The sequence below is a fragment of the Phodopus roborovskii genome, unplaced genomic scaffold (assembly GCF_943737965.1).
Source record: "Phodopus roborovskii unplaced genomic scaffold, PHOROB, whole genome shotgun sequence".
Taxonomy (NCBI): Eukaryota; Metazoa; Chordata; class Mammalia; order Rodentia; family Cricetidae; genus Phodopus; species Phodopus roborovskii.
Genome location: NW_026126525.1, coordinates 37,972,840 through 37,981,544, shown reverse-complemented (window position 1 = coordinate 37,981,544; position 8,705 = coordinate 37,972,840).

Here is an 8,705-nt window from a genome sequence, read left to right as displayed (position 1 = left end):
TAATTGACAGCTGATACTCTTTTGATTTGACCTGGTAGAAGACAGACCAATGTCAGAATATCAAGCACAGTCCCTCCAGTGTTTGTTTTATTTTAGTTTTTCACTAGTCAGAGGTCAGTTTTATGGAACCACAACCATCTGTCATTTCTTCTGTTTTTCTTTCTCTGCTTTCATTCACGCTTCCTTCTTTTTCTTTTTTTTTTTTTTTTTTTTTTTTTTTCAATTTTAAGTTTTAAGTTTTATTGCATTAAGATCAGATAGGATAAACAAGTATTTCAGTTCTGATTTCGTTAAGATTTGTTTTTTTTTTTTTTTTTTTTTTTTTTTTTTTATTTTTTTCTTTTTTTTTTTTTTTTTTTTTTTTGCATATAGAGTATTTTTTATTTAATTTTATATAACAAAGTCCAATTAAATGAAAACAAACATTTATACACAATATTTGGGAATTTGGGCGTCGTTCTTTCCAAACTACTTCCTGCTGGTAAGGGGCGCTGTCTTGGGGGATTCGAAGAAGATTCAGATATCCTAGCTGTAGTCTGTAGGGCTGTTTTGTCCAGCTGTTTGGAATGTAGGATCAGCTTGTACTCTGTTTCAGGCGGTCTGGTGTGATCAAACCACATTAGTCTGGAAGGAATCCACATCTTTTCATTTTCTGTGGAAACAAAAATAGAAATACTTTTCCCCAGTAACTTGTTCTTCAACTTAAATTTTGGAGTCAAAGCGTTTTTTTTTTTTTTTTTTTTTTTTTTTATTATTATTATTTTACATGTCGATCCCAGTTCCCTCTCCCTCCCTCCCTCCCCTCCAGCCCTCCCTCCCTCCTTCCCTCCCTTTTGCCCTCTCTACCCTCTCCCATGCACTCTAAACACCCTCCCCTCCCAACCCCCCACCACAATACAATATGTAGGGGAATGCCATCCAGTTGGGGTCATGTAGATCTGACAGGTCCTGTGAAGTAGGGACTAGGGCTTCTCTCCTATCTCTAGAATAAGGCAGTTATCCCTCCATGGGGGATATGTTTGCAAAGTCCTTTTGTGCACCAGGGATACATCCTGGCTCCACTGTCTGGGGTCTCTTAGACTGCTCAGACCTTCTGGCTGAGACCCATATTCAGGGGAGTCCGAGTCAGACCTCTGTTGGCTTCCCAGCTATCAGTCTAGTGGCCCTTAGCTCCTCCTTGTTCAGGTAAGCTGTCTCTATGTACTTCTACCGCATGGTCTTGTCCTCTCCATCTGCTTCTGGGTTCTAGTTTGACTCAGTGTTTATGTATGGGTGTTTGCTCCTGTTTTCAACAGGCATTAGTTGAGGACTCCATGGAGAAGTTAGTTGTTGATCTCACTCTCCGGGAAGGGCATTTATGATAGCCTTTCCACGGAAGCTGAGATTGTTATTTGGGAGCAGTCTTGTAGTTCCCTCGACCTTTCTTTGTGTTCAACTTTATCTTCAAACCAATATTGGCTCCCTCTTTTATGTTCTCTCTCTCTGTCTCTGTCTCTCTCTCTCTTTCCTATTTTCCATTCCTAACCAGGCTCAATCCTCCTAGTCACACATGCCTTCCTCTCCTCCCCCTCATTTTCTCCTACTTCTCTCTCCATTAGCTGTCCTCCCCCACTATACCTGAGGTCTGGGGGACTTGTCCCTTCCCAGTTCTGTGAGGGACTTTATATGAATCTCTTAGAATACAACTTGTATCCTAGTTCCTCTGGTGATGTGAATTATAGGCTGGTGATCATTTGATCTAGGTCTAAAATCCATATATGAGTGAGTACATACTGTGTTCCTCTTTTTGTGACTGGGTTACCTCATTCAGGATGGTTTCTTCAAGTGCCATCCACTTGCCTGCGAATTTCAAGATACCATTATTTTTTTCTGCAGAGTAGTATTCCATTGTGTAGATGTGCCACATCTTCATTAACCATTCTTCAATTGAAGGGCATCTAGGTTGCTTCCAGGTTCTTGCTATTACAAATAGTGCTGCTATGAACATAGTTGAACAGATGTCTTTGTTGCATTGATGTGAATCCTTTGGGTATATGCCTAAGAGGGGGATTGCCGGGTCCTGTGGTAAACTAATTCCCATTTTCCTGAGGAACCGCCATACTGATCTCCAAAGTGGCTGTATGAGTTTGCACTCCCACCAGCAGTGGAGGAGTGTTCCACTTTCTCCACATCCTCTCCAACATAAGTCATCACTGGTGTTTCTAATTTTAGCCATTCTGGCAGGGGTAAGATGGTATCTCAAAGTTGTTTTGATTTGCATTTCCCTGATAGCTAAGGATGTGGAGCATTTTCTTAAGTGTCTTTCAGCCTTTTTGATTTCCTCCATTGAGAATTCTTTCTTCAGTTCTGTACCCCATTTTTTAATAGGGTTATTTGGTGTTTTGTTGACTAGTTTCTTGAGTTCTTTGTATATTTTGGAGATCAGCCCTTTGTCGGATATAGGATTAGTGAAAATCTTTTCCCAGTCAGTGGGCTGCCGTTTGGTCTTGTCAACTGTGTCCTTTGCCTTACAGAAGCTTCTAAGTTTGAAGAGGTCCCATTTATTAATTGTTTCTTTCAGTGTCTGTGCCCCTGGAGTTATGTTCAAGAAGCGGTCTCCTATACCAATTTGTTCAAGGGTACCTCCTACTTTCTCTTCTAAGAGGTTCAATGTGGCTGGATTGATGTTGAGGTCTTTGATCCATTTGGACTTGAGTTTTGTGCATGGCGACAGACATGGGTCTATCTGCAGTCTTCTACACACCCTCATCCAATTGTGCCAGCACCATTTGTTGAAGATGCTGTCTTTGCCCCATTGTATCATTTTAGCTGTTTTGTCGAAAATCAGGTGTTCATAGGTGCATGGATTAATATCAGGATTTTCAATTCGATTCCATTGGTCTACCTGTCTATTTTTATGCCAATACCAGGCTGTTTTCAGAACTATAGCTCTGTAGTAGAGCTTAAAGTCAGGAATGGTGATGCCTCCTGATGTTCTTTTATTGTATAGGGTTGTTTTGGCTATCCTGGGTCTTTTGTTTTTCCATATAAAGTTAATTATTATCCTTTCAAGGTCGGTGAAGAATTGTGGTGGGATTTTAATGGGGATTGCATTGAATCTGTAGATTGCTTTTGGTAAGATTGCCATTTTTACTATGTTTATCCTACCTATCCAAGAGCATGGGAGGTCTTTCCATTTTCTGGTATCTTCTTTAATTTCTTTCTTTAGAGTCACAAAGTTCTTATTATATAGATCTTTTACTTGTTTGGTAAGCGTTACACCAAGATACTTTATGTTGCTTGTGGCTATTGTAAAGGGTGATGTTTCTCTGATTTCTTTCTCTGCCTCTTTGTCGTCTGAAAAAAATAGGGCTACTGATTTTTTTGAGTTTATCTTGTATCCTGCTAGTTTGCTGAAGGTGTTTATCAGCTGTAGGAGTTCCCTGGTAGAGTTTATTGGGTCGCTTATGTAAACTATCATATCATCTGCAAATAGAGACAGTTTGACTTCTTCCTTTCCAATTTGGATGCCCTTGATCTCCTTTTGTTGTCTTATAGCATTAGCTAGAACTTCTAGTACGATATTGAAGAGATATGGAGAGAGAGGACAGCCTTGTCTTGTTCCTGATTTTAGAGGAATTGGCTTAAGTTTCTCTCCATTCAGTTTGATGTTGGCAGTTGGTTTGCTGTATATTGCTCTTATTATGTTTAGGTATGTTCCTGTTATCCCTGACCTCTCTAATACCTTTATCATGAAAGGGTGTTGAATTTTATCGAAGGCTTTTTCTGCATCTAGGGAGATAATCATATGGTTTTTCTTTTTCAGTTTGTTTATATGGTGGATCACGTTGATAGATTTTCGTATGTTAAACCATCCCTGCAATCCAGGTATGAAGCCTACTTGATCATGGTGGATGATTTCTCTGATGTATTTTTGAATTCGGTTTGCCATTATTTTATTGAGTATTTTTGCATCGATGTTCATCAGGGATATTGGTCTGTAGTTTTCTTTCTTAGTTGTGTCTTTGTGAGGTTTGGGTACCAAAGTTATTGTGGCCTCATAAAAAGAGATTGGCAATAAACCTTCTGTTTCTATCTTGTGGAACAGTTTGAGGAGTAGTGGTATTAGTTCTTCCTTGAATGTCTGGTAGAATTCTGCACTGAATCCATCTGGCCCTGGACTTTTTTTCCTTGGAAGGCTTTCGATGACTGCTTCTATTTCATTTCGGGTTATAGGTCTATTTAAGTTGTTTGTCTGTTCTTGATTTAATTTTGGTAAGTGATAGTTATCCAGAAACTTGTCCATTTCCTTTGAATTTTCAATTTTTGTGGAATACAGATTTTCGAAGTATGACCTGAAAATTGTCTGGATTTCCTCTGTGTCTGTTGTTATGTTCCCCATTTCATTTCTGATTTTGTTAATTTGCATGTTCTGTCTCTGCTTTTTCGTTAATTTGGATAAAGGTTTATCAATCTTGTTGATTTTCTCAAAAAACCAACTCTTTGTTGCATTGATTTTTTGTATTGTTTTCCTGGTTTCTATTTTGTTGATTTCAGCCCTCAAGTTGATTATTTCCTGGCGTCTGCTCCTGCGGGGTGAATTCGCTTCTCTCTGTTCTAAGGTTTTCAGTTGCGCTGTTAATTCATTTATGTGACTATCCTCTGTTTTCTTCATATGGGCACTTAGTGCAATGAACTTCCCTCGTAGCACTGCTTTCAAGGTGTCCCATAAGTTCGGGTATGTTGTATCCTCATTCTCGTTGAATATTAGAAAGTCTTTAATTTCTTTCTTTATTTCTTCTTTGACCCAGGAGTGGTGCAATTGCACATTGTTCAGTTTCCATGAGTTTGCAGGTTTTCTGCTATTTGTATTGTTGTTGAATTCCAATTTTAAAGCATGGTGGTCCGATAAGATACAGGGGACTATTTCTATTCTCTTGTATCTGTTGAGGTTTGTTATGTCTCCTAGTATGTGGTCGATTTTAGAGAAGGTTCCATGTGGAGCAGAGAAGAAGGTATATTCTTTTGTCTTTGGATGGAATGTTCTATAGATGTCTGTTAGCCCCAGTTGAGACATAACTTCTGTTAATTCCTTTTGTTTCTTTGTTGAGTTTCTGATTTGTGGTCCTGTCTAGTGTTGAGAGTGGTGTATTGAAGTCTCCCACTATAAGTGTGTGAGGTTTTATATGAGCTTTGAGTTTTAGTAGTGTTTCTTTTACGAATGTGGGTGGCTTTGTATTAGGGGCATAGATGTTCAGAATTGAGACTTTGTGTTGATGGATTTCTCCTGAGATGAATATGAAATGACCATCTTCATCTCTTTTGACTAGTTTTGGTTTGAAGTCTAGCTTGTTAGATATTAGGATAGCTACGCCTGCTTGCTTCTTATTTCCATTTGATTGGAAAATCTTTTCCCAACCCTTTACCCTGAGGTAATGTCTATCTTTGGAGCTAAGATGTGTTTCTTGTATGCAGCAGAAGGATGGATTCTGTCTTCGTATCCATTCTGTTAATCTGTGTCTTTTTATAGGTGAGTTAAGACCATTAATGTTGAGGGTGAGTAAGGACCATTGATTGTTGATGCTTGTTTGATTTAGGTTTGTTGTTGGCAGTGGTATTGTGAATATATTTGTTCTGCTTCACCCTAGGTTTCTGGTGTAGTTGGATTATCTGTTGCCTACATTTTTGTGGGCGTAGTTACCTTCCTTGGGTTGGAATTTTCCTTCCAATACTTTCTGTAGGGCTGGATTTGTAGATACATATTGGGAAAATCTGGTTTTGTCATTGAATATCTTGTTCTCTCCATCTATATTGACTGAGAGTTTTGCTGGATATAGTAGCCTAGGCTGGCATCCGTGTTCTCTTAATACTTTTAGAACATCTATCCAGGACCTTCTGGCCTTGAGGGTTTCCATGGAGAAGTCAGGTGTAATTTTGATAGGTCTGCCTTTATATGTTACCTGTCCTTTTTCCTTCGCTGCTCTTAATATTTTTTCTTTATTCTGTATGCTAGGTGTTTTGATTATTATATGTCGAGGGGTCTTTTTTCTTTGGTCCAGCCTATTTGGGGTTCGGTATGCTTCTTGTACTTTCATGGGCATGTCCTTCTTCAGATTTGGAAAGTTTTCCTCGATGATTTTGTTGAATATGTTTTCAGCACCTTTGAGCTGGGCTTCCTCACCTTCCTCTATGCCTATTATTCTTAGGTTTGGCCTTTTCATGGTGTCCCACATTTCCTGGATATTGTGTGTTAAGGATTTGTTGGATTTATGGTTTTCTTTGGTCGATGAATCTATTTCTTCTAGTTTATCTTCTGCGCCTGAGATTCTCTCTTCCATCTCTTGAATTCTGTTGGTTATGCTTGTGTCCGTGGTTTCCGATTTTTTGCCCAGCTTTTCAATTTCCAGCTTTCCTTCCATTTGTGTTGCCTTTATTTTCTCAATTTCGGTTTTCAAATCTTGAACCGTTTCCTTCACCTGGTTAATTGTTTTTTCTTGGCTTTCTGTACTTTCCTTAAGGAATTTGTTCATTTCTTCCACTTTTTTGTTTGTTTTTTCCTCTATTTCTTTAAGGGATTTTCTCATATCTTCTTTGAGGGCCTCTATCATTTTTATGATGGTGATTTTTAAGTCATACCCTTCTGCTTCCTCTGCTTTGTTGTTGTGTTCCATTCTAGTTGGTGTAGATTCCCTAGATTCTGGTGGTGTCATGTTTGTCTTTCTGTTGTTAGGTGTTCTCTTGTATTGCCTTCTTCCCATAGTTTCTTCCTGTAGGTGTTGGTGGTGTCTCTTCCCTCTCTCTATGGTCCTTCCCAGATGGGCTTATGTGGATCAAAGATTCAATGTCTGTATCTCTGTGTGGTCCAAGCTCTCTAGGAGGCTTCTCTCTGGCCAATAGCCGGGAGAAGAGGACGAGGGCTGGACTGGAACTTGAGAAGGTTTTGCAGGGTAGTGGGATCTCACTGGAAACTGGCGCTCTCCAGCTGAGACCTCGTTCTTTGGCAGGGCCCGGATTTGGGGGTCAAGGATCTTGCCTGCAGGAACTCCAAGTGGACCCGCTGAGATAGGCGGATCTCTGGGAGGGGCCTGGGACTCCAGCAGAGGACTGGAGGCGGGGTCAGGGACCAAGCCGGTGGAAATTACAGGTGGTCCCACGTGGATAGTCAGGTCTCCTTTGTTCGGAGTTGCTCTGAGAGGTCTCCGAAGTAGGGTGGACTGTTGGCTCCACCCTCTGTCCCAGTGCTCAACCAGAGCAGCAGGACCGTAGGTGGGGTAGGGCACAGGGTGGGGGGGTAGGCTGGAGGTTGGGATGGGTGGGGGTGTATCAGAGCTCCAAGGGTGCTCTCAAAGGGGACCGGAGACAGGAGCAGCAGGATCAGGGGCCAATCCAGGGAGTTCAGGCGGGGGAGGGGGGTAAAGAGGTTGAAGGGGACAGGCAGCCCCGATTGGCCCCCCCCCCCCCCCCCCCCCCCCCCCCCACCCCCCCGGCGGAGGGCGGGGGGGGGCGGGCCGCCTGAGGGGTTTTTGGGGGGTGGTGGGCCCCCCCCGCGGCCCCCCCCCCCCCGCCCCCCCCCTCTTTTTCCGGGGCCCGGATTTGGGGGTCAAGGATCTTGCCTGCAGGAACTCCAAGTCGCTTCCTTCTTTTTCTATAGATCTCATTGTATCTTACTCTTAAGCTTAAAGGAGAACCATGCTTCAGTCAGATAATTAAAGTGACAATGCAACGTCTATGTAACATTTATAACTAATCATCTATAGATTTGCCTATTCCAAAAAGCTTTAACCTATTACACATTGTATGTTCTTTTAATTTTTTTTATCTGTAAATACCTTGTAGATGAAAAACAGTAATTAAAAGTTCTATGATTGGCTCAGGTACGATGTGCAGCAATGATAGTTAATGTACTTCAAAATTAGTGTTATCAGGTATGCCTATTTTACTTAAATATCTATGTGTATATTCATGGAAATGGAAATTCCATTTATATTTTTCTTGTACTATGAGCATTAAGAACATATGCTAACATGTAGAATTTCTCAAACTTTCCACCTTTCATAAAGCTTTCATGCTCATTTAAAATGGAAATGATACTTTTTATTTTGTTTCTTTATTATAGTGTATGTGTGTATGCTACTCTGCTAGTGTATATGTGTGTGCATATGTGTGTGTGTATGCTATGTTTATTGGGGTCATCTTTGGAGTTCAGAGTTGGAGCTAGAATTAAAGGAGTTTGTGAGGTTTCCAATGTGGGCGCTGGGAAAAAAAATCAGGGTTGACTGGAAGAACAAGTGCTATTAAATGCTGAGCCATCTCTCTCTCTCTCTCTCTCTCTCTAGCTCCTAAAATAGAAATAGGTGTGCATTAATGACAGTTTTATTTCCAAAAGTATATAATGATTACTGTAACACAACAAAAATAATAAGAGTATAATTACCAACTATGATATATGTAAGGAAAAATTAGCATAATTTCAACAATACAAATTATCTCAAATCACACAGATAATATTCAGGTAGAAACACCCCTGAATATTTTTTCTTGTAAAGTCCTAGTTATTCTCAAGGAGCCTCATTTCCCATTAGTGTGTTACATCCTACATCTGGAATGCCGTGTGCAGGTAGGCCTGTGAAGTAATTAGGTTGTTAGAATGAAGCCCTCCTGGATGAGATTAGCACGTTTATGAGACAAAGGGCAGGTAGAAAATTTGTTTTTTCTGGTCTGTGTAT